Source organism: Scyliorhinus canicula, chromosome 20 (genome assembly GCF_902713615.1).
Source record: "Scyliorhinus canicula chromosome 20, sScyCan1.1, whole genome shotgun sequence".
Taxonomy (NCBI): Eukaryota; Metazoa; Chordata; class Chondrichthyes; order Carcharhiniformes; family Scyliorhinidae; genus Scyliorhinus; species Scyliorhinus canicula.
The window spans coordinates 95,025,347-95,051,284 of NC_052165.1; positions in this window are offsets into that span (position 1 = coordinate 95,025,347).

The window sequence follows — 25,938 nt, forward strand, 5'->3', positions numbered from 1 at the left end:
GAGATCCGGCCTACTATTGTCGTATCATCAGCAAACTTGTAGATGGAGTTGGAACCAAGTTTTGCCATGCAGCCGTGTGTGTACAGGGAGTATAACAGGGGGCTAAGTGCGCAGCCTTGCGGGGCCCCGGTATTAAGGACTATTGTGGAGGAGGTGTTGTTGTTTATTCTTACTGATTGTGGTCTGTGGGTCAGAAAGTCGAGGTTCTAGTTGCAGAGGGAGGAGCCAAGTCCTAGGTTTTGGAGCTTTGATATGAGCTTGGCTGGGATTATGCTGTTGAAGGCGGAGCTGTAGTCAATAAATAGGAGTCTGATGTAGGAGTCCTTGTTTTCGAGATGCTCCAGGGATGAGTGTAGGGCCAGGGAGATAGTGTCTGCTGTGGACCGGTTGCGACGGTATGTGAATTGCAGTGGATCAAGGCATTCTGGGAGTATGGAGGTGATGCGCTTCATGACCAACCTCTCTGAGCACTTCATTACGACTGAAGTCAGGGTCACCGGACGGTAGTCATTGAGGCACGTTGCCTGGTTCTTGTTTGGCACTGGTATGGTGGTGGTCTTCTTGAAGCAGGTGTAATGATATGTATATTGACTGCAATGTGGAGTTAACAAGTTAATGATAATGCTTCCTACCACTAGGGGGAACCACAGATCAGTCACATAAATATGATGTGACTAGGGGATTCTGCGGTTAGAAGAGGATTAGATGATTCGGAGTTAAGCGTTAGGAGAGAGCTGGAAGAGGGTCAGGCATAGAGAGCAGTTGTATACTTGAGAGTTCTTTAAGTTAGAGATAGCATTGTTTTATACAATAACCTTCTACTTTAGGAATGTGAACAAATCTTGATTAGTAGTGCAGTAAATTTAAAGCTTATTGTTATGTTCCTTGTATTGTTCTGCAAGATAGCCAAACATAGAACATAGAACGATACAGCGCAGTACAGGCCCTTCGGCCCTCGATGTTGCACCGACATGGAAAAAAAACTAAAGGCCATCTAACCTACACTATGCCCTTATCATCCATATGCTTATCCAATAAACTTTTAAATGCCCTCAATGTTGGCGAGTTCACTACTGTTGCAGGTAGGGCATTCCACGGCCTCACCACTCTTTGTGTAAAAAACCCACCTCTGACCTCTGTCCTATATCTATTACCCCTCAATTTAAGGCTATGTCCCCTCGTGCTAGCCACCTCCATCCGCGGGAGAAGGCTCTCGCTGTCCACCCTATCTAACCCTCTGATCATTTTGTATGCCTCTATTAAGTCACCTCTTAACCTTCTTCTCTCTAACGAAAACAACCTCAAGTCCATCAGCCTTTCCTCATAAGATTTTCCCTCCATACCAGGCAACATCCTGGTAAATCTCCTCTGCACCCGTTCCAAAGCTTCCACGTCCTTCCTATAATGAGGCGACCAGTCGTACAAAGAACATAAAGCTATATGTTTAAACCAAAGCTAGTTCATTTTACACTTCATGAAATGGTTTGCACACTCTACTGAGCAACAGCTAACAAAATAATAGTATTGAATCTATGTTACATTAATTATCTCTCACTCATACAACCTACACTTGAACTCAACCTCATACGATCCTTCATCATCAGCTTCTCCAACAGCTTATCCCAGAATGCTTAGAGACGCAGCCTTTTATAAGACTACTCAGTGATGCCATCTAGCGTTGATATACATGAACATCATCTTGTTAACCCTTTACTCTCTTAGATTATATATATCATTACATCCCCCTTTTTTTAAGACATTTTTACAGCGCACACAGGAAAATATAAGTAACGATATTACAAGAAACATTACTATGTATGCCAAAAGTTAACAAATGAGTCAAAATTTGTTGAACAGTTCATTTGTTTTTCTTTACAAATTCAGTCTGTGGTGTTTCTTCCCAATTCTGGATGATCTCCTCAATCCAGTGAATTGAGTAGTAGATGCGTCCAACGGCTTCTGGAAGTTATCTTGTTGCTTATCAGATGCTGTAGTCGTATGTAATAAATTACCATCAAACTGAGACATGGAATATGGTACGAGAAGATTTGACTTTCAGAACAGCACATTGGGTTCTTCTAAGTACAGAACCATCAGTCGCTTTAACAATGTACAAGTGAGGTGCTGCTTGGCGTATGACCTTATATAGATCGGCCCATCCTCCAGTGAGAATCGGAATTCTCACGAGATCATCTGGATTAAATGGTTCCAATGGTTTGCATATTCATTGTAGCATTTCTCCTGAAGATGATTTTGATGCTGCATTTTCTCTATGACTTGGTGAAGATCAGGATCAGCTGGTTGCAAACAGTGAAGATTAGTGCACAACGATCTGTTCATTAACAACTGAGCAGGAAGGGCAACACGGCAGCATTGTCCCAGGTTCGATTCTGACTTGGGTCACTGTCTGTGCGGAGTCTGCACGTCCTCCCCGTGTCTGCGTGGGTTTCCTCCGGGTGCTCCGGTTTCCTCCCATAGTCCAAAGATGTGCAGGTTAGGTGGATTGGCCGTGCTAAATTGTCCTTAGTGTCCAAAATTGCCCTTAGTGTTGGGTGGGGTTAGTGGGTTAATGGGTGGAGGTGTTGACCTTGGGTAGGGTTCTCTTTCCAAGAGCCGGTGCAGACTTGATGGGCCGAATGGCCTCCTTCTGCACTGTAAATTCGATGATTTAAGGAGATTAACCAGTTGAGCGAGTAGTCCTAAAATTCAATCAAGCTAAAACATATCTGAGCCAGAGTCAAGTGCTTTCTTGAAAAGTTGTTTCACAATGTGAACGCCTTTATCAACCTTGACATTAGATTGCGGATAAAGAGGACTAGACGTGATATGAGTGAAATTATAGTTACGAGCAAATTCTGTGCAATCATTACTATCAGAGCAAGGTCCATTGCCTGTCATGACTCTGCAAGTATCCCATGACAAGCAAGTATCTCTTTCTGATCATGGATTTCAAAGCAGAATCCGACAATTTCATTACTTCCGGGTAGTTTGAAAAATAGTCGATGATCTGGACATAATCGGCACCGTGAAAATGAAAAAGACCAACACCAACTTTCGATCACGGTGTCTTCTCGAGAGTGTAAGTTGTGAGTTTCGCTTTACCCTGTGTCGATTGATCTCGCTGGCACGTCTCACATTCCAGTACAAAATTGACGATGTCAGTATTTATTCCAGGTCAAGCTACTGCCTTTATCGCTCGCCGTTTCCACTTTTCTATTCCTCAGTGACCTTCATAAACCTTCTGGAGGATCATCCGGTGTCTTAGTGTCATAGGAATAACAAGACGATCGAGACAGAGTAGAAATCCATCTACAACAGGGAGATCAGATTGAATATTTCTGAAATCCGAACAGTGTCCTTGCGGCCAACCATTTATCCTACGGCTGATTAATCGTTGTCACATGGCACCTTTTTCAGACTTCGCTCTGATAAGCTTCGGTTTTTACATCATTTACAGGAAGTTTCAGCTGCAAGTTCTGCTTGAGCTCCTATTAGTTGAACTCTCTCAGGTTGCTATTCATCTGTTTCTGTAGCACGAGATAATGTGTCGACAATGATAAGATCTTTACCTGGAGTGAAGATCAGTTGAAAGTTGTAGCTTTTTCGTTTTATGATTATTCATTGCAGTCTTAGAGTCTTATCATTCAAATCTTTCTTATCTACTACAACCGTGAACATCGGAAGACCATACACGTAGTCAAGGAATTTCTGTATGCCCGTCAGCAAGCTCAATCTGAGCGTATAGTTGCTCTGGTTGTGGTGGTTGTAGATCTGGATGTATATGTAATGGGGCTCCCAAAAGCATCATCATTCTTTCAAAGGACTGCCCCAATCCCATTCCGCCTCACATCTGTGGAAATCTTTGTTTCTCGCCCAGGGTCGAAGAAGGAAAGGACAGGTGCCGTAGTCAATGCTGACTTGAGATCAGACCATTCTTGTTTGTGCTCTGTAGTCCACGTGAAGAATGTGTTCGTCCATATGAAGCTGACGCAAGGCAGTTGTTCGTGAAGCAAGATTGGGGATGGGTTTTCCTAAGAAATTCACGACACCAAGGAATCTCGGAACTGCTTTTTTATCTTCTAGGATTGACATCTTCCGAGCGGCAGCGATCATATCATTATCTGGTTGCACACCATGTTCTGAGATTTGGTCACCCAGAAATGTTAACGTTGAGATACCAAAGTTGCTCTTGGCCTGATTAAGCTTCAATCCGTATTCGTGTATTCTCCGTAACACGTGCAGGAGTCTTGCATTGTGTTCTTCACGAGTAGATGACCATATTATAATGTCATCAACATACACCCAGACTCCAGCCATGCCTTCTGTCATCTGTTCCACGACATGATAGCTCTCAGATGCTGAGTGTACGCCAAATGGCATTCTGTTAAAGCAATAACGACCAAATGGTGTGTTGTGTCATGTGAGAGTACCTTTAAGAAATGGGTGTTTATAAATGGGTGTGTGTTGATACATATCTGTAGTGAGTGTACCTTTAAGAAATGGGTGTTTACTACTGCAGTGATGTCAGAGAGTGGGTGGAGCTGGGCTGTCTGTCAGCTTTTTACTTTCGTTTTTGGGCAGGCTGCATGGGTGTGTTTTAGTTTCGTTTTCAGTGTTGGAGCTGAAGCCAGGCAGAGCAGGTGTACCGTTGATCTCTCTGCCATGAAAAGACTATCTCTCGATCATTTGGTGAATTCAGAATTATAACTGTTCTCAGTAGTGAATGTAAACCTGATGTGCTTCTGTTTAAAGGTGTTTCTTCTGTCTGCTGGGTGTTGTTTGGGAAGTTATTAAGGATTACTGAGTGTTGTATTCTTTGGGGGTTGTATTTGAATTGATGGTTGCTAAGATGTTTACTGTATGTTTTAAAAAGGTTAACTTGAGTTCATGGAATAAACATTGTTTTGCTTTAAAAAATACTTTTCCATTCCTGCTCTCCAACACCTGTAGAGTGGGCCGTGTGCTCCCCATACCACAATCTATTAAAAGTTGTGGGTCAGGTGAACTCCATGATACACTTTGGGGTTCTCTAGACCCTGGCCCATAACAGTTGAATATACCCAATGTTTTGCTTATGTCACCCAGTTGTATTTGCCAAAAATCTCTGGAAGCATCTAGTTTCGAGAATATCTTGGCATTATCCGTCTCATTCGTAATCTCTTCACGTTTCGGTGTGGGATAGTGTCCACGTCTGATGTTCATATTCAGATCCTTCGGATCAATACAAATCCTGAGTTCAACATTGGGTTTGTTAACGCACACCATCGAGCTGACCCAGTCTGTAGGTTCTGTGACTTGGAAAGAATCCCAAGGTGCTTCATGGATTCCAGTTCTTGTTTGAGACGGTCTTCTTGGAGGGTGTACCACTGAACTACCGTTCACTTTGAGTTGAATTTTGCATTGGAATACCTTCAAATACCTGAGGAAATCTACTAAGGATGCTTTCAATATCTTACTGCACAGGTGGAGGAGGGTTGCTAGTGTTGTAGGTTCATTTCACAAGGTGGAAATCTTGACAGGCTTGTGCATCTAATAGCAAAGATAGTTTGGCTTCAACAATCTCGAACCGCAAGGGAACCACAGTGTCATTGTTTGTCACTAAGAGATAGCATGACCCTGCAGAAGTAATCGTGTTACTACTGTAGTCACGTAACTGGCAGTCAGTTTTCTGAATCTTGGGACTATGACAAAGTTGTGATAAATCCAGAATATTGATTAAGTTAGCAGATGCTCCAGTGTCCAATTTGAACATAATCTCGGAACCATTGATGTGTAATGGAATGTTCCAGTTGTCATGTGAGAGCACCTTTAAGAAATGGGTGTTTAAGAAATGTACCTTTAAGAAATGCAGCAGCTCATATTACTGAAGTGATGTCAGAGTGTGGGTGGAGCTGGGTTTTTAGCTCAGCCATTTTGCTGTGTTTTGGTTTCATTTTGAGAGAGAGCAGCTGAAAAGTGCCTGGCTGGTTTGCTGGGAGCTGTTCTGAAAGGAGAAAGTCGGTTTTGAGAAAAGAGCTTGGGTGTGTCTGTGTTTGCAGTGAGCTGGATCTGTTATGATCTCTGCCAGGAAAGACTATCTCTGAATCATTTGGGTGATTTAAACCCATAATAGTAATGTCTTTAACCTGATGTGTTTCTGTTTAAAGGTGTTAAGTCTTTTGGAGGTTTGAAGGAACATTTTGAGGGATTATTTAGTGTTGTATTATTTCCGGGGTTATCTTTGAAGTAAGGGGTGTTAAGAGATCCAATGTTTATTTAAAACGTTTAAGTTGAATTCATGGAATAAACATTGTTTTGTGTTTAAAAACCCACGTGTCCATAATTGTAATACCACACTTGGAGACCAAGCTGTGTGCTTCAAAAGCAACAATATTTTAAAGGGAGTGGTTGGTTGAACTCCATGATACATTTTGGGGTTCTGAAAACGGCGCTCCCATAACAATTGGGGGCTCGAGGGGGATAACAATCTATCTATTGGATTGGCTTTTTGTGAACTTGAAGACAGTGACGGATTGTTGCTTTTCCGGTGTGGTATTTTAGTTTAAGTGGGGAGAGTGTTGTGAACAATGGCTCTTTCAGAGGCTCAGAAGTTTTTGGGGGTGGAGAATGTCACACATAGTACCTTACGGACAGAGACGATAAGCAGACTGTTAGATTTGGCAAAAACATTGCAGTTAACATTACCTGACAAAATGCGAAAAGGTGAGGTAATTATGGCAGTGGTTAAGCATTTAAAGTTGCCTGAGATAGAGTCTGACTCATTGGAAATGGCAAAAATTCAAATTACAAATTAAACAAATGGAACATGAGAAAGAATTAAAGCGGCTTGAGTACGAAAAAGAGAGAGGAAAAGAAAGTGAGAGGGGAAAAAGAAAGTGAGAGAGAAGGAAGGAGAAAAGAAAGAATAGCCCTAGCAGAACAAAAAGGAAAAGAAAGGGAGATACAGATCAGGAAAAAAGATAAAGAGAGGGAGATTGAACTTCGGAAAATGGCCATGAAACATGACAGTCAGTTAAAATTGGCAGTCATAAAGGGAAACGTACAGTTAGATGATAGTGATGAGGATAATGAGAAAGAGAGTCATAGTTGAAGGTTTGGTGGGAATCTATTTAAATATGTCCAATCATTGCCAAGGTTTGACGAGAAGGAAGTGGAAGCCTTTTTCATTTCATTTGAGAAGGTAGCTAAACAAATGAAATGGCCACAGGACATGTGGGTGTTACTGATTCAAACAAAGCTGATAGGTGGGGTGAGTGAAGTGTTTGCATCACTACCGGAGGAGGTATCTGGGGTGTATGAGGAGGTGAAATCCATCTTAAGTGCACATGAGCTAGTGTCTGAAGCTTATAGACAATGGTTTAGAATTTTAAGGAAAGAATTTGGTCAAACATACATGAAGTTTGAAAGGCTAAAACAGAGTAATTTTGATAGGTGGATAAGGGCTTTGAAAATAGACCAAACGTATGAAACTCTCAGATAAATTATACTTTTGGAGGAGTTTAAAAATTCAATTCCTGATGCAGTGAGAACTCATGTGGAAGAGCAGAGGGTTAAAACTGCGAGGTCAGCAGCAGAAATGGCAGATGGTTATGAATTAGTTAATAAGTCAAAGCTTGGTTTCCGACATCAGTTTCAGCCTGTGAGGGATAGAAACTGGGGACATGAGAAATACTCAAGTGGTAAAGGTAAAGGTGATCTGATGGGAGATAATAAGGAGAGTGTACCTCAGATTAAAAAATAAATCCAGGAGGGTGGAAAAGAGATGAAAAGTTTCAAATGTTTTCACTGTAATAAACTAGGCCATGTAAAGTCACAGTGTTGGTGGTTGAAGAAAAGCACTGGGAAGGCCGATGTGGTAAAACAGGATAAGTCAGTGGGATTTGTTGGAGTGGTAAAGGAAAGCTCAAGGGAAACGAAGGAGGTGCAAACAATTGTACAGCCTGTTCAAGAAGTAATCGTTAAGAAGGTGCCAGATGTCTTTAAAGAATTTACTTGTGTGGGTAAAGTTTACTCATGTGTATCAGGAGAAGCAGGTAAAGAAGTCACAATTTTAAGAGATACAGGGGCTAGTCAATCTTTAATGGTAAGAGATGAGGAATTATGTAGTTTGGGAAGAATGTTGCCAGAAAAGGTGGTGATATGTGGAATTCAGGGTGAGAGGAGTAGTGTTCCATTATATAAGGTAAGGTTGGAAAGTCCAGTGAAGAGTGGTGAAGTGGTAGTAGGAGTAATAGATAAACTATCTTTTCCAGGAATACAGTTTATCTTGGGTAATGATATAGCTGGATTGCAGGTGGGAGTGATGCCTACTGTGGTTGATAAGCCAGTGGAAAATCAGACAACTGAAAGGTTGAAGGACAAATATCCTGGGATTTTTCCGGATTGTGTAGTAACCCGGTCGCAAAGTCACAGGTTAAGACAAGAGGAGAAATCAAAGAGTGAAGATGAAGTTGAAGTGCAATTATCAGAAACGATTTTTGATCAGATGGTTGAAAAGGAACAAGAACAGGTGGCGGATGAGGCGGATATTTTAGTTCAGGAAAATTGGCGCAGTTACAACAGAAAGATGTAGAAATAAAACGGATGTATCAGAAAGCATATACGGAAGAGGAATCTGAGAGTATACCAGAGTGTTATTACCGTAAAAGTGATGTCTTGATGAGAAAATGGAGACCTGTACATATGCAGGCAGATGAAAAGTTGGCAGAAGTTCATCAATTAGTATTGCCAGTAGTGTATAGAAAGGAGGTCTTGCGAGTTGCACATGAAGTACCAGTGAGAGGTCATTGTGGAGTAAGGAGAACTCAAGCTAAAATCCAGAAACATTTTTATTGGCCTGCACTACATAAAGATGTGGTTACATTTTATCAATCATGTCATACATGTCAAGTCATAGGGAAACCTCAAGCAGTGATAAAACCAGCGCCCTTAATCCCCATTCCAGCATTTGAAGAACCTTTTTACGAGGGTCCTAATTGATTGTGTAGGACCGCTTCCTAAAACAAAAAGTGGGAGTCATTATCTTTTGACTATAATGGATGTGTCTACTAGGTTTCCAGGGGCCATTCCAGTATGTAATATTACAGCTAAAAGGATTGTGGAGGAGTTACTTAAATTCTTTACTAGATATGGGCTACCCACAGAAATTTAATCGGATCAAGGATCAAATTTTACTTCAAAGTTATTCAAAGAAGTAATGGATAGCTTAGGAATAAAACGACTTAAATCAACTGCGTATCATCCAGAATCGCAAGGAGCATTAGAAAGGTGGCATCAGACATTAAAGACAATGTTGATGGCTTATTGTCAAGATTATCCAGAAGATTGGGATAACAAAATCCCATTCGTAATGTTTGCAATTAGGGATGCACCTAATGAGTCTACCAAATTCAGTCCTTTTGAACTAATTTTTGGTCATGAGGTCAGAGGACCACTTAAATTGATTAAGGAAACATTGGTGGGTGAGAAATCAGAAATTACATTATTGAATTACGTGTGAAATTTTCAGGTATGATTAAATAGAGCAGGTGAATTGGCTAGACAACATTTAAAAGTTGCACAAAATGTGATGAAAGGGGTAGCAGACAAGAAATCCAAAGTTTGTAGTTTTGTCAGTGGGGATAAAGTTTTAGTATTGTTACCAGTGGTAGGTGAGCCTTTAAAAGCTAGGTTTTGTGGACCTTATCAGATTGAAAGGAAATTAAATGAGGTGAATTATGTGGTAAAAACACCAGATAGAAGGAAGACTCACCAAGTGTGTCATGTCAATATGCTTAAAAGGTACTTTGAAAGGGAAGGAGAGAAAAAGGAGGTTTTAATGATTCTAATTCAAAGTGACGAACCAAATCCAGATGACTGTGAATCTGACATACCTCAAATTAAATTGGAAAATGAGGATGTTCTTAAAAATTGGGATAAATTGTTAAGTTACCTTCGAGAGGAAAAACAAACTGACCTGAAAGAGTTATTGATATCACATGGGCAAGTTTGAAGAGATAAATTGGGAAGTACTAAAATGGCTATACATGATGTAGATGTGGGAAATGCTGCTCCAATTAAACAGCATCCATACAAACTTAATCCTTTAAAATTGGCACAGGTTAACAGAGAGATTGAGGGTATGCTGAATAGTGGCATAATTGAAGTGGGTTGCAGCCAATGGAGCTCACCCATAGTGATGGTACTGAAACCAGACGGTACCCAATGGTTGTATGTGGACTATCGAAAGGTGAATGCAGTTACAAGAACGAATTCTTACCCTATCCCACGTTTGAAGGATTGCATTGAGAAAGTGGGACAATCTGCTTTTATTTCCAACTTCCAGACGTGGAAAGGACATGTAAAACATCATATGGAGTTCTTCGATTGACTTCAGGAGGCGGGTTTGGTGATGAACCTAGCCGAAAGTGAATTTGGAGAAGCCCAAATCACTTTCCTTGAGGAGTTTCAATACCTTCAAGACGAAGAGGAATATTGCGATTTCTTGGCATGAATGGATTTGATCGAACATTTGTGCAAAAGTTTTGTGGCGTGATTACTCCACTGATGGACTTGCTACAGAAACGTCAAAAATTTCAATGGACAGGGGACTTTCAACAGGCATGTGACTGCCTGAAAGCCGTGATAACCGATGCTCCTGTATTGGAGAATTACAGGGGCTCTGTGGTCAGATTGAACGGAAGTATCTAACTTTAAAGAGAATTGCCGAGGCGTAGGGGAACGGATGGATCGTGCATTGACTTTCTTGTTCAAAGAGACAGTCAATCGAGAAGGATTTCGGGTGGAGGAAGAACGGGAAAGATGGACTTTATTATTATGCCTGTTTGCATGTGTTGTTTTATTTTGTGAAACAGAGAAGTATATTTACTGTGTACATTTCTTAGTGGATGGTGCAAAAGTGAAAAATGAAACCATCTTGAAGTTGATTGTTTATTCTTTTTTTCTTGGGGGGAGGTGTTATGTGAGAGTACCTTTAAGAAATGGATGTTTAAGAAATGTACCTTTAAGAAATGCAGCAGCTCATATTACTGAAGTGATGTCAGAGTGTGGGTGGAGCTGGGTTTTTAGCTCAGCCATTTTGCAGTGTTTTGGTTTCAGTTTGAGAGAGAGCAGCTGAAAAGTGCCTGGCTGGTTTGCTGTGAGCTATTTTGAAAGGAGCAAGCCAGTTTTGAGGAAAAGAGCTTGGGTGTGTCTGTGTTTGCAGTGAGCTGGACCTGCTGTGATCTCTGCCATGAAAGACTATCTCTGAATCGTTTGGGTGATTTAAACTCATAACAGTAATGTCGTTAACCTGATGTGTTTCTGTTTAAAGGTGTTAAGTCTTTTGGAGGTTTGAAGGAACATTTTGAGGGATTATTTAGTGTTGTATTATTTTCGGGGTTATCTTTGAAGTCAGGGGTGTTAAGGGATCCAATGTTTATTTAAAAAGGTTAAGTTGAATTCATGGAATAAACATTGTTTTGTGTTTAAAAACCCACGTGTCCATAATTGTAATACCACACCTGGAGACCAAGCTGTGTGCTTGAAAAGCAACAATACATTAAAGGGAGAGGTTGGTTGAACTCCATGATACATTTTGGGGTTTTGAAAGCGCTTCTCCCATAACACAGTCAGATTCTGTGTTAACCGATTGTATGGGATGCACTATCTGTGGATAGGAAGTGTTCTTTACAGTTGTCTGGTACGTTTCAACAATACCCACATTGAAACAATCTTCAAGACAATAAGCATCTGTATTAACATTAGGATTATCCATTTTGGAGGTTTCTGCACTTGTATTAACACTTTGTACCTTCATGTTTGTTCATTGAACTTGAAGTTTTTAAGTGTGTCCTTTTAATGCAGTTTGCCACATTTGGAGCAAACCTTTCCATGTGATGGGCACTTTTTAGGTTTTTTAGGTGGGTGGGCGTGTCCACAATGTCCACACGTCACGACGTTGCTTTCGTCACGCGCAAATTGGTTGCGCGCATGCGCAGAACGGTCTTTGTCCAAATTGCGTATTTTGTTGAGGTGCAGATCGACTGTGCGCAATACGGTTGCTGTCCGAAACGCGCTTTTTTCTCAGCTGCACCACAGATCCAACGCAGTCGGCCCCGAGGTGCGTTTTCACGGCCCTTTTCCTTTATTAGTATTTCTAAATACTGATTCTTGGATATTTCATTCGCTCTACACATTTGAATTGCAACGTCCAATTTTAATTCTTTTGGCCTTAATAAATGTTCTCTGAGTTTCTCGTCTTTGATGCCAGAAACGGTTTGATCCCTAATCATTGTGTCTGAAAGAATTGAGTAGTTGCAGGTTTGTGACTTTAATCTTAAATCAGTAATGACGCAATCTACGGATCCTCCATCTTTCGGCATTCTCATTTTAAAGACAAGCCATTCATTTGAGCTTTGCAATGAAGATCTAATTTTTCAATAACTAAATCAAATTTCTTTTTATCATCTTCCATGGAGAATTGGAACGGATTATCTGGTCCAGCCATTGTTAAATATAACACGGGTTTTCTGTTATCATCGACATTATCTAAATCTGAGGCAGAGAGGTATAGCTGAAATAGTTACTTAAATATTTTCCAATTTACATCAATTTTACCAGAAGTCCGGAACTGTTTCAGAGTCTGCAGTTTCCCCATGAGGTCTCGACTTGTCTATGGCGAAGTCTCAGCACATTTTCTTTCTTCTTTGATTCTATCTAATTTTAGCTAAACTACTTCAGTTTATTACCTGGTACCATGTTATGTTCTGTGTATTGTTCTCCAAGATAGCCAAAGTCGCAGGGCGGGATTCTCCGAGCCCCGCGCCCGGCCGGAGAATCGCTGCAACCGCGCCACACCGCCCCGACGCCGGCACGCGATTCTCTGAGGAGCGGAGATTCACCAACATTTGCGCCGACGCGTTTGGGGTGGCCCCGGTCATGGGACGCTATCTGCAGCCTGGCCGCCGATTTTCCGGGCCTGATGGGCTGAGCGGCCGCGGAAACGGCAGAGTCCTGCAGGTGCCGTCCACACCTGCTCGCAGCCGGCGGCTTCTCTGTGCGCAGGGTCGGGGGGGGGGGGCGGCTTGTGAGGGGGAGGGGGAGGGGCTTCTCCTTCATCGGGGAGGCTTCCGATGGGATCTGGCCATTTTACACGACCAGCCCCTGAACCCCCGCACCATGTTGCGTCGGGGTTGGCACGTTGAGGGAGTCCACCCAGCTTGCTCGGGTTGGCGCTGCGCCACTCCGCATGCGTGGGTTGGCGCTGCACTACTGCGCATGCGTGGGTTGGCGCTGCACTACTGCGCATGCGTGGGTTGGCGTAGCAGCACTCCGCATTCGTGGGTTGGCGCTGCACTACTGCGCATGCGTGGGTTGGCGTAGCACCACTCCGCATTCGTGGGTTGGCGCTGCACTACTGCGCATGCGTGGGTTGGCACGGCACCGTGATGGCACCAGGAAGGGAAGCTGGAGCGGCGTGAACTGCTCCAGTGCAGTGCTGGCCCCCATGGTAGAGCCCGCGCACGTTTCGCACCGTCGTGAAACACGATGGCATTCATGACTGCCCGGACACTCTGCCTCCATTTTGGAGAATCGTGCCCGTAGTGTTTACAAAGAACATAAAGCTGTATGTTTGAACCAAAGCTAGTTTATTTTACACTACTTGAAATGGTTCGCACACTCTACTGAGTAACAGGTAACAAGATAATAGTATTGAATCTATGTTGCAGTAATTAATTATCTCATTAATACTTTTTTTTTTAATTTAGAGGACCCAATTATATTTTTACCAATGGAAGTGCAATTTAGCGTGGCCAATCCACCTATCCTGCACATCGTTTGGGGACGAAAGCCATGCAGACACGGGGAGAATGCACAAACTCCACATGTAGGTGACCCAGGGCCGGGATTCGAACCCGGGTCCCCAGTGCAGTAGGCAGCAATACTACCCACTGTGCCACCGTGCTGCCCTTCTCTCACTAGTGCAACCTGCACTCTAACTCAACCTCACACTATCCTTCATCATCAACATCTCCATCAGCTTCTCCCAGAGTGCTTAGAGAGGCAGCCTTTTATGAGACTGCACAGGGATGCCATCTAGTGTTGATATACATGAACATCATCTTTACTCTCCTTAGATTATACATATCATTACATTTGTTTGAATAAAGCTTTGCGTTCTTTATTCAACATCACCCATCCGGGTCATCGAGGTAAAGCAGAATAGAGAATACAACACAAGGGGAAGTGGGAGGGGACTAAATGGGTGGGTAGAGTCAGTGATAGGGGAGAGTGTACATGGGGGTGTGGGAGGGGACAGTATACTGGGGAGCTGTGCAGCATAGATGTGTGGATTGATCCGTAACACAGGAAAAGGAAAGCTGGAGACTGCCAACTAAAATAAAATGTGCAAACTTTATTGACAATCACAGTGAAAGCCTTTTTCAAATCACCTCCAAGACACATGAATTAGCAGCAGTCTGAATCTCCGTCAGGTGTCTGGGAATCCAGGGGAATTTGTGATTTCTGCCTTGCCATGCAGTTAGACCAACCCCCCCCCCGCCCCCAAACACTTTCCCTTCTGCCCCCTCGCACTGCTCTGCCAGGTCTCCCGCATATCGACCACACATGTCACATCGGGCAAATGTATATGGTGTGGTCCTGCCCCCTGCTGCCCAACAATAGAACGACATCCAGATAAATAACCACACCTCTCTAACCGTCCGTTCCCTTCCTTGCTCCATCACATTTTTCTGTCCTCTCCCTCAGCCACTTAGCATCTCCCTCGCTTTCTCCTGCTTCTATTCTCTACATCGGAGGGTCAGTACTGAGGGAGTGTTGCACTGTCAGAGGGTCAGTACTGAGGGAGTGCCGTACTGTCAGAGGGTCAGTACTGAGGGAGTGCCGCACTGTCAGAGGGTCAGTACTGAGGGAGTGCTGCACTGTCAGAGGGTCAGTACTGAGGGAGTGCCGCACTGTCAGAGGGTCAGTACTGAGGGAGCGCCGCACTGTCAGAGGGTCAGTACTGAGGGAGTGCTGCACTGTCAGAGGGTCAGTACTGAGGGAGTGCCACACTGTCAGAGGGTCAGTACTGAGGGAGTGCAGCACTGTCTGAGGGTCAGTACTGAGGGAGTGTCGCACTGTCAGAGGGTCAGTACTGAGGGTGCGCTGCACTGTCAGAGGGTCAGTACTGAGGGAGTGCCACACTGTCAGAGGGTCAGTACTGAGGGAGTGTCGCACTGTCAGAGGGTCAGTACTGAGGGAGCGCTGCACTGTCAGAGGGTCAGTACTGAGAGAGCGCTGCACTGTCAGAGGGTCAGTACTGAGGGAGTGCCGCACTGTCAGAGGGTCAGTACTGAGGGAGTGCAGCACTGTCTGAGGGTCAGTACTGAGGAGTGTCGCACTGTCAGAGGGTCAGTACTGAGGGTGCGCTGCACTGTCAGAGGGTCAGTACTGAGGGAGTGCCACACTGTCAGAGGGTCAGTACTGAGGGAGTGTCGCACTGTCAGAGGGTCAGTACTGAGGGACTGCCGCACTGTCAGAGGGTCAGTATTGAGGGAGTGCCGCACTGTCAGAGGGTCAGTACTGAGGGAGCGCTGCACTGTCAGAGGGTCAGTACTGAGAGAGCGCTGCACTGTCAGAGGGTCAGTACTGAGGGAGCGCCGCACTGTCAGAGGGTCAGTACTGAGGGAGCGCTGCACTGTCAGAGGGTCAGTACTGAGGGAGTGTCGCACTGTCAGAGGGTCAGTACTGAGTGAGTGCCGCACTGTCAGAGGGTCAGTACTGAGGGAGCACTGCACTGTCAGAGGGTCAGTACTGAGGGAGTTGATGTGACCATCAATTCACTCGGAACACGATTGGAAGTAAACTGTGGTTTTAATAGTCTTACAACTGAGCCTGCCTGCGACCAGAAAAACTGAGGCCCCTCCGGTAGTGGGAGGGGCCATGGGCAGAGCCATGGGCGGAGCCGAGGGTGGAGCCCTGTACAAGCTCCTCATCTCCCCCTATGGGCAGAGCCGCGTAACGGCTGACAGACAGAGCCCACAAGGACATAATACAATAGTGTGAATTACATTCACCACATTCACCCCCTGTAAAAAAATCAAGTCCGGCGGGGGTGACGGGTCTACAGACGGTCCGGTGGCCGAGTCGTCCTTTGGGATCGGCGGAGCACCAGGGTTGCAGCCGCTTCGAGTGGCTGGGTGGTGACGGTCGGTGTGGGTATGAGGGCGGACTCCGGGGGTGTTTCGGCCCGAGCTCCGTTCCTGACCGGCGCGACGGGCGAAGGGGGGCGCAGGAAACCTACAGGCGCGGGGGCACAGAGCGTGGGCAGGAAACCTATAGGCGTGGGGGCGCAGGGCGTGGGCAAGAATCCTATAGGCGTGGGGGCGCAGGGCGTGGGGGTTGGGTGGGGTGTAGTGTGAGGGGTACCTCGGCGGTGGTGGTGGATCCTGCAGGTGCCAGGTCCTGGAGGGAAACGGTGTCCTGACGGCCGTCGGGGTGGTCTATAAAGGCGTAGTGTGGGTTTGAGTGTAGCAGTAGTACCCTCTCTACCAGTAGGTCCGTTTTGTGAGCCCGGACGTGCTTCCGGAGGAGAACCGGGCCCGGTGTCCTCAACCAAGATGGGAGCGAAGCCCCCGTGGTAGTGCCCCAAGGGTAAACAAATAATCGCTCGTGAGGGGCCTGGTTAGTGGCCATACACAGGAGGGACCTAATAGCGTGGAGCGCGTCGGGGAGGACCTCCTGCCAGTGGGAGGTCGGGATATTCCTGGACCGGAGGGTCAGTAGGACGGTCTTCCAGACCATCGCGTTCTCCTCTCCACCTGCCCGTTCCCCCTGGGGTTGTAGCTGGTAGTCCTGCTCGAGGCGATGCCCTTGTCGAGCAGGTACTGACGCAGCTCGTCGCTCATGAAGGACGAACCCCGGTCGCTGTGTACGTAGCTGGGGAAACCAAACAGGGTGAAGACACTATGCAGGGCTCTGATGACTGTGTGGGAGGTCATATCGGGGCACGGGATGGCAAAGGGAAGCGGGAGAATTCGTCTATGACGTTGAGGAAGTACACATTTCGATTGTTCGAGGGGAGTGGCCCTTTGAAATCGACGTTCAGGCGTTCAAAGGGCCGGGAAGCCTTTACCAGGTGGGCCCTGTCTGGTCTATAGAAGTGCGGTTTGCACTCCGCACAGATCGGGCAATCCCTGGTGATGGCTTTTACCTCCTCGGTGGAGAAAGGCAAGTTTCGGGCTTTGACGTAGTGGGCGAGCCGGGTGACCCCCGGGTGGCAGAGGTCATTGTGGATAGCCTTCAGGCGGTCGTCTTGCGCGCTGGCGCATGTCCTGCGGGATAGGGCATCTGGGGGCTCGTTGAGCTTCCTCGGTCGATACTTAATATCGTAATTGTAGCTGGAGAGTTCGATCCTCCACCGCAGGATTTTATCATTTTTTATTTTGCCCCGTTGCGAGTTGTCGAACATGAAGGCAACCGATCTTTGGTTGGTGATGAGGGTAAACCTCCTACCTGCGAGGTAGTGCCTCCAGTGACGAACAGCCTCCACAATGGCTTGTGCTTACTTTTCGACTGAGGAGTGTCGAAGTTCCGAAGAGGAGAGGGTTCGGGAGAAGAAGGCGACTGGTCTCCCTGCCTGATTCAGAGTGGCGGCGAGAGCTACCTCTGAGGCATCGCTCTCCACCTGAAAGGGGACGGATTCATCCACCGCCCACATGGCGGCTTTGGCGATGTCCTCCTTGATGCAGTTGAAGGCCTGGCGAGCCTCGGCTGGCAGTGGGAAGAGTGTGGCCTTAAATAGTGGGCGGGCTTTGTCCGCATACTGGGGGACCCACTGGGCGTAATAGGAGAAGAATCCCAGCCACCTCTTGAGGGCCCTGGGACAATGAGGGAGAGGGAGTTCTAAGAGGGGGCGCATACGGTCCGGGTCGGGGCCCAGGACCCCGTTTTCCATGACAAAGCCGAGGATGGCTAGCCTGGTTGTGCGGAAAACGCATTTCTCCTTGTTATACGTGAGGTTGAGTTTCTGTGCCGTCTGGAGAAATCGGTGGAGGTTGGCGTCGTGGTCCTGCTGATCATAGCCGCAGATGGTGACGTTGTCCAAGTACGGAATCGTGGCCCGCAGTCTGTACTGGTCCACCATTCGGTCCATTGCTCGTTGGAACACCGAGACCCCATTTGTGATGCCAAAGGGGACCCGGAGGAAATGGAAGAGGCGGCCATTGGCCTCGAACGCCGTGTAGTGGCGGTCCTCCGGGCGGATTGGGAGCTGGTGGTAAGCAGACTTCAGATCCACCGTGGGGAATATGCGGTACTGGGTGATCTGGTTGACCATGTATTAAATGCTGGGGAGGGGGTACGCATCGAGGTGCGTGAACCGGTTAATGGTCCGGCTGTAATCAACCACCATCCGGAACGTTTCCCCGGTCTTGATGACCACCACCTGAGCTCTCCAGGGGCTGTTACTGGCCTCTGTGACTCCCTCACGTGGGAGCCCCTGGACTTCGGCTCGGATGAATACTCTATCCTGCAGGCTGTACCGCCTGCTGCGGGTGGCCCTGTCCTGCAGGCTGTACCGCCTGCTGCGAGTGGCCCTGTCCTGCAGGCTGTACCGCCTGCTGCGAGTGGCCCTGTCCTGCAGGCTGTACCGCCTGCAGCGAGTGGCCCTGTCCTGCAGGCTGTACCGCCTGCTGCGAGTGGCCCTGTCCTGCAGGCTGTACCACCTGCTGCGAGTGGCCCTGTCCTGCAGGCTGTACCGCCTGCTGCGGGTGGCCCTGTCCTGCAGGCTGTACCGCCTGCTGCGGGTGGCCCTGTCCTGTAGGCTGTACCACCTGCTGCGAGTGGCCCTGTCCTGCAGGCTGTACCGCCTGCTGCGAGTGGCCCTGTCCTGCAGGCTGTACCGCCTGTTGCGAGTGGCCCTGTCCTGCAGGCTGTACAGCCTGCTGCGGGTGGCCCTGTCCTGCAGGCTATACCGCCTGCTGCGGGTGGCCCTGTCCTGCAGGCTGTACCGCCTGCTGCGGGTGGCCCTGTCCTGCAGGCTGTACCGCCTGCTGCGGGTGGCCCTGCCCTGCAGGCTGTACCGCCTGCTGCGAGTGGCCCTGTCCTGCAGGCTGTACCGCCTGCTGCGAGTGGCCCTGTCCTGCAGGCTATACCGCCTGCTGCGGGTGGCCCTGTCCTGCAGGCTATACCACCTGCTGCGGGTGGCCCTGTCCTGCAGGCTGTACCGCCTGCTGCGGGTGGCCCTGCCCTGCAGGCTGTACCGCCTGCTGCGAGTGGCCCTGTCCTGCAGGCTGTACCGCCTGCTGCGAGTGGCCCTGTCCTGCAGGCTGTACCGCCTGCTGCGAGTGGCCCTGTCCTGCAGGCTGTACCGCCTGCTGCGAGTGGCCCTGTCCTGCAGGCTGTACCGCCTGCTGCGGGTGGCCCTGTCCTGCAGGCTATACCGCCTGCTGCGAGTGGCCCTGTCCTGCAGGCTGTACCGCCTGCTGCGAGTGGCCCTGTCCTGCAGGCTGTACCGCCTGCTGTGGGTGACCCTGTCCTGCAGGCTGTACCGCCTGCTGCGGGTGGCCGTGTCCTGTACCGCCTGCTGCGGGTGGCCCTGTCCTGCAGGCTGTACCGCCTGCTGCGAGTGGCCCTGTCCTGCAGGCTGTACCGCCTGCTGCGAGTGGCCCTGTCCTGCAGGCTGTACCGCCTGCTGCGAGTGGCCCTGTCCTGCAGGCTGTACCGCCTGCTGCGAGTGGCCCTGTCCTGCAGGCTGTACCGCCTGCTGCGAGTGGCCCTGTCCTGCAGGCTGTACCTCCTGCTGCGGGTGGCCCTGTCCTGCAGGCTGTACCGCCTGCTGCGGGTGGCCCTGTCCTGCAGGCTGTACCGCCTGCTGCGGGTGGCCCTGTCCTGCAGGCTGTACCGCCTGCTGCGGGTGGCCCTGTCCTGCAGGCTGTACCGCCTGCTGCGGGTGGTCCTGCCCTGCAGGCTGTACCGCCTGCTGCGGGTGGTGACTGGTTTACAGTTAGCGGTGAGATTAGCGAAGAGTGGAGGGGGGTCGATTTTTAGAGTCGCTAAGCTGCGTATAGTGAGAGGGGGGTAGGGGTCCGCCGAAGCTGAGTGTGAGGCCCTTGAGGTTACACTGAAAGTCGAGTCCCAGTAAGAGTGGGGCGCAGAGTTCGGGGAGTACGTACAGCTGGATATTAGAGTAGCTGGCGCCCTGAATCGTTAGGGTCGCGACGGTGCGCCCTTGTATGTGGACAGAGTGCGAGCCCGAGGTGAGGGAGATAGTTTGCCGTGCTGGGAAGATAGGGAGCGAACAGCGTCTTACCAGGTCAGGATGTACGAAGCACTCGGTGCTCCCGGAGTCGAAGAGGCACGGCGTCCTGTACCTGTTGATTTTAACGGACATCATCGAGCTCTGGAGGTGCTTTGGCCGCGACTGGTCCCACGTGACTGCGTTGAGTTGCGGGTAGTCGGCGGCGTGATGTCTGTCCGCGGAGGCCGTAGTCGTCGAGGTGAACATCGGGTGATGGCCAAGATGGCGGCCCCCGTTAATCGCACGTGGCGGGTGATGAAGAAGACGGCGTCCAAAATGGCGGCCCCCATGAGTCAGAGGGTCAATATTGAGGGAGCTGCACTGTCAGAGGGTCAGTACTGAGGGAGTGCTGCACTGTCAGAGGGTCAGTACTGAGGGAGTGCTGCACTGTCAGAGGGTCCGTACAGAGTGAGTGCCGCACTGTCAGAGGGTCAGTACAGAGGGAGTGCCGCACTGTCAGAGGGTCAGTACTGAGGGAGTGCTGCACTGTCAGAGCGTCAGTACTGAGGGAGTGTTGCACTGTCAGAGGGTCAGTACTGAGGGAGTGCTGCACTGTCAGAGGGTCAGTACTGAGGGAGTGCCGCACTGTTAGAGGGTCAGTACTGAGGGAGTGCCGCACTGTCAGAGGGTCAGTACTGAGGGAGCGCCGCACTGTCAGCGGGTCAGTACTGATGGAGTGCCGCACTGTCAGAGGGTCAGTACTGAGGGAGTGCTGCACTGTCAGAGGGTCAGTACTGAGGGAGTGCCGCACTGTCAGAGGGTCAGTACTGAGGGAGTGCCGCACTGTCAGAGGGTCAGTACTGAGGGAGTGCCGCACTGTCAGAGGGTCAGTACTGAGGGAGCTGCACTGTCAGAGGGTCAGTACTGAGGGAGCGCTGCACTGTCAGAGGGTCAGTACTGAGGGAGTGCCGCACTGTCAGAGGGTCAGTACTGAGGGAGTGCCGCACTGTCAGAGGGTCAGTACTGAGGGAGCGCCGCACTGTCAGAGGGTCAGTACTGAGGGAGTGCCGCACTGTCAGAGGGTCAGTACTGAGGGAGTGCCGCACTGTCAGAGGGTCAGTACTGAGGGAGCGCCGCACTGTCAGAGGGACAGTACTGAGGGAGTGCCGCACTGTCAGAGGGTCAGTACTGAGGGAGCGCCGCACTGTCAGAGGGTCAGTACTGAGGGAGCTGCACTGTCAGAGGGTCAGTACTGAGGGAGTGCTGCACTGTTGGAGGTCAGTACTGAGGGAGTGCCGCACTGTCAGAGGGTCAGTACTGAGGGAGTGCCGCACTGTCAGAGGATCAGTACTGAGGGAGTGCTGCACTGTCAGAGGGTCAGTACTGAGGGAGTGCCGCACTGTCAGAGGGTCAGTACTGAGGGAGTGCTGCACTGTCAGAGGGTCAGTACTGAGGGAGTGCCGCACTGTCAGAGGGTCAGTACTGAGGGAGTGCCGCACTGTCAGAGGGTCAGTACTGAGGGAGTGCCGCACTGTCAGAGGGTCAGTACTGAGGGAGTGCTGCATTGTCAGAGGGTCCGTACTGAGCGAGAGTCGCACTGTCAGAGGGTCAGTACTGAGGGAGAGCTGCACTGTCAGAGGGTCAGTACTGAGGGAGCACCGCACTGTCAGAGGGTCAGTACTGAGGGAGTGCCGGACTGTCAGAGGGTCAATACTGAGGGAGTGCCGCACTGTCAGAGGGTTAGGACTGAGGGAGTGCCGCACTGTCAGAGGGTCAGTGCTGAGGGAGTGCCGCACTGTCAGAGGGTCAGTACTGAGGGAGCGCTGCACTGTCAGAGGGTCAATATTGAGGGAGCGCCGCACTGTCAGAGGGTCAGTACTGAGGGAGTGCCGCACTGTCAGAGGGTCCGTACTGAGCGAGAGTCGCACTGTCAGAGGGTCAGTACTGAGGGAGTGCCGCACTGTCAGAGGGTCAATACTGAGGGAGTGCCGCACTGTCAGAGGGTCAGTACTGAGGGAGTGCCGCTCTGTCAGAGGGTTAGGACTGAGGGAGTGCCGCTCTGTCAGAGGGTCAGTACTGAGGGAGTGCTGCACTGTCAGAGGGTCAGTACTGAGGGAGTGCTGCACTGTCAGAGGGTCAGTACTGAGGGAGTGCTGCACTGTCAGAGGGTCAGTACTGAGGGCAGTGCTGCACTGTCAGAGGGTCAGTACTGAGGGAGTGCCGCACTGTCAGAGGGTCAGTACTGAGGGAGTGCCGCACTGTCAGAGGGTCAGTACTGAGGGAGTGCCGCACTGTCAGAGGGTCAGTACTGAGGGAGTGCTGCACTGTCAGAGGGTCAGTACTGAGGGAGTGCCGCACTGTCAGAGGGTCAGTACTGAGGGAGCTGCCGCACTGTCAGAGGGTCAGTACTGAGGGAGTGCCTGCACTGTCAGAGGGTCAGTACTGAGGGAGTGCCGCACTGTCAGAGGGTCAGTACTGAGAGAGTGCTGCACTGTCAGAGGGTCAGTACTGAGGGAGTGCCGCACTGTCAGAGGGTCAGTACTGAGGGAGCGCTGCACTGTCAGAGGGTCAGTACTGAGGGAGTGCCTCACTGTCAGAGGGTCAGTACTGAGGGAGTGCCGCACTGTCAGAGGGTCGGTACTGAGGGAGTGCTGCACTGTCAGAGGGTCAGTACTGAGGGAGTGCCGCACTGTCAGAGGGTCAGTACTGAGAGAGTGCTGCACTGTCAGAGGGTCAGTACTGAGGGAGTTGGGGGTGTTGCTGACCTTTGCCCTTTCATCCTGAGCCTTCTCTCTCTCTCTCTCTCTTTCTCTCTCTTACGATATCTCTGGGGATTAGGAATGTTTGGCTGCCAGGGCGGCGAAGTCGTCCTGTGAGGCCTGTAACCAACGGGAACAGCGGGTACAGACCTCCAGGCCGGTGACCTTCTTCTCCCAGTCGCTGGTTCCGGTGAGGCCCCAGGCCTGGTGGTAGGCCTCCACCCCTGGCCGAGGGTGGTCCAGGCTGGACACCAGCTTTTCCAGGTTGACCGTCAGGCCCTGCACGTTGACCGTGAAGTAGGCCAGCTCATCTAGCAGCCGGCTCCTGCTCGGGTTCATCGCCCTCTGATCCTCCAGCACCAGGCTCAGGTAGTGAGCTAGGCCCGTGTAGGCCCGGTGGTCCGACAGCAGCCAGATCCCTTCCTTCTCCTCCCCGCCCTCCTCCTCGTCGCCGTGGGAGACCGCTGGCAGGCCGGGCAAGGGCGGGCTCACGGGGTGGAAGCCGAGATGGTTGAAGGGGGGTCCCTGGTGCTGCCTCTGAAAGAGAACACAGGGGAGGGAATCGTAATGAAAAGCTGAAAAACACGAGGGAGGCTCCGGCCTATTGGGTAAAGCCCCGAAAACCCGGAGTTCGGATTCCACCACGTTCGGATGGCGAAATCTGAATTCAATAATAACAATCCTGGAATTCAAAGCTTATCGATGACCGTGAAACCATTGCCAATTTAAAAAAAAACTCTGGTGAAATTTAAGTTCAGTTGGTCGGAATTTGGAATTATTAAACAATCGCCGATGATCGCTTAAAAACCCCCAAATGCTTCATTAGGGCCTCTTTTGGGCAGGTTAATTTGCCGTGACTCCTGATCCAAGGAGTTATTTTCTGTCAAAGTTATTTTCTGGTGTGATGTTAAAGATTCCAACACTGTGTTCCTAATAAAGTTTGTTTTAATCTACCACATGCCTATTTCTTTGTGCAATCACTCCTGGAGCGAGGTACAGGAAGTCTGCAGAGGGATTTGGATAGGTTAAGTGAATGGGCTCGGGTCTGGCAGATGGAATACAATGTTGACAAATGTGGGGTTATCCATTTTGGTCGGAATAAGAGCAAAAGAGATTATTATTTAAACAATAAAATATTAAAGCATGCTGCTGTGCAGAGAGACTTGGGTGTGCTAGTGCATGAGTCACAGAAAGTTGGTTTACAGGTGCAACAGGGCAGCACGGTAGCATTGTGGATAGCACAATCGCTTCACAGCTCCAGGGTCCCAGGTTCGATTCCCGGCTGGGTCACTGTCTGTGCGGAGTCTGCACATCCTCCCCGTGTGTGCGTGTGTTTCCTCCGGGTGCTCCGGTTTCCTCCCACAGTCCAAAGATGTGCAGGTTACGTGGATTGGCCATGATAAATTGCCCTTAATGTCCAAAATTGCCCTTAGTGTTGGGTGGGGTTACTGGGTTATGGGGATGGGGTGGAGGTGTTGACCTTGGATAGGGGGTAGGGTGCTCTTTCCAAGAGCCGGTGCAGACTCGATGGGCCGAATGGCCTCCTTCTGCACTGTAAATTCTATTTTAAAAAAAACAGGTGATTAAGAAGGCAAATGGAATTTTGTCCTTCATTGCTAGAGGGATGGAGTTTAAGACTAGGGAGGTTATGCTGCAATTGTATAAGGTGTTAGTGAGGCCACACCTGGAGTATTGTGTTCAGTTTTGGTCTCCTTACCGGAGAAAGGACGTACTGGCGCTGGAGGGTGTGCAGAGGAGATTCACTAGGGTTAATCCCAGAGCTGAAGGGGTTGGATTATGAGGAGAGGTTGAGTAGACTGGGACTGTACTCGTTGGAATTTAGAAGGATGAGGGGGGATCTTATAGAAACATATAAAATTATGAAGGGAATAGATAGGATAGATGCGGGCAGGTTGTTTCCACTGGCGGGTGACAGCAGAACTAGGGGGCATAGCCTCAAAATAAGGGGAAGTAGATTTAGGACTGAGTTTAGGAGGAACTTCTTCACCCAAAGGGTTGTGAATCTATGGAATTCCTTGCCCAGTGAAGCAGTTGAGGCTCCTTCATTAAATGTTTTTAAGGTAAAGATAGATAGTTTTTTGAAGAATAAAGGGATTAAGGGTTATGGTGTTCGGGCCGGAAAGTGGAGCTGAATCCACAAAAGATCAGCCATGATCTCATTGAATGGCGGAGCAGGCTCGAGGGGCCAGATGGCCTACTCCTGCTCCTAGTTCATGTGTTCTTATGTTTCCTTTCCGCAAAGCCGTACAAAATGAAACTAAAATATTGCGGATCCTGTCCAGTATCCTAGCGACTGGTGGGGACGGGTCTGGGATCATTATAACAGCGTGCATGTTTGGACTCCTTTGTTGAAGGAAGGATGTTAGTGTGTTGGAGGTGGTTCCGAGGAGATTTCCTGGATTGATACCAGGAGCATGCGTGTCAGCGAATGAGGAAATGTTGGAGAGACTGGGTTTGTTACCGCTGGAGTTCAGCAGAGTGAGGGTGGAAGGGGGGGGGGGGGGGGGGGGGGGGGAGGGTAGAGGGGGGAGGTGGGGGTGAGGAGATGGGGATGTGGAACTCGACACAAACAGGCCAGTTGCAGCATTGTAGGGATAGCAGAGCAGGCTCGAGGGGCTGAATGGTCCTTTGTGAATTCAGAAAGTGGGATTCGAGGTTGAGGGCAAGGGGGGAATATTTAATTTGGTCAATGGCCGTGGTGATGGATTGCTTTTCAGGTGGCAGTAGGGGGCAGTATGGAGGCCCTTCCTCCACCCTCAGTTTTCGATCGGGTTTGTTAACTTGTGAGTGCCCTGGGCAAAGGGCGGGCACTGCTCCAAACGCCAAGCGTGCCACCCGACAGGGTCCCAAAGGGCGGGCACTGCTACAAACACCAAGCGTGCCACCGACAGGGTCCCAAAGGGCGGGCACTGCTCCAAACGCCAAGCGTGCCACCCG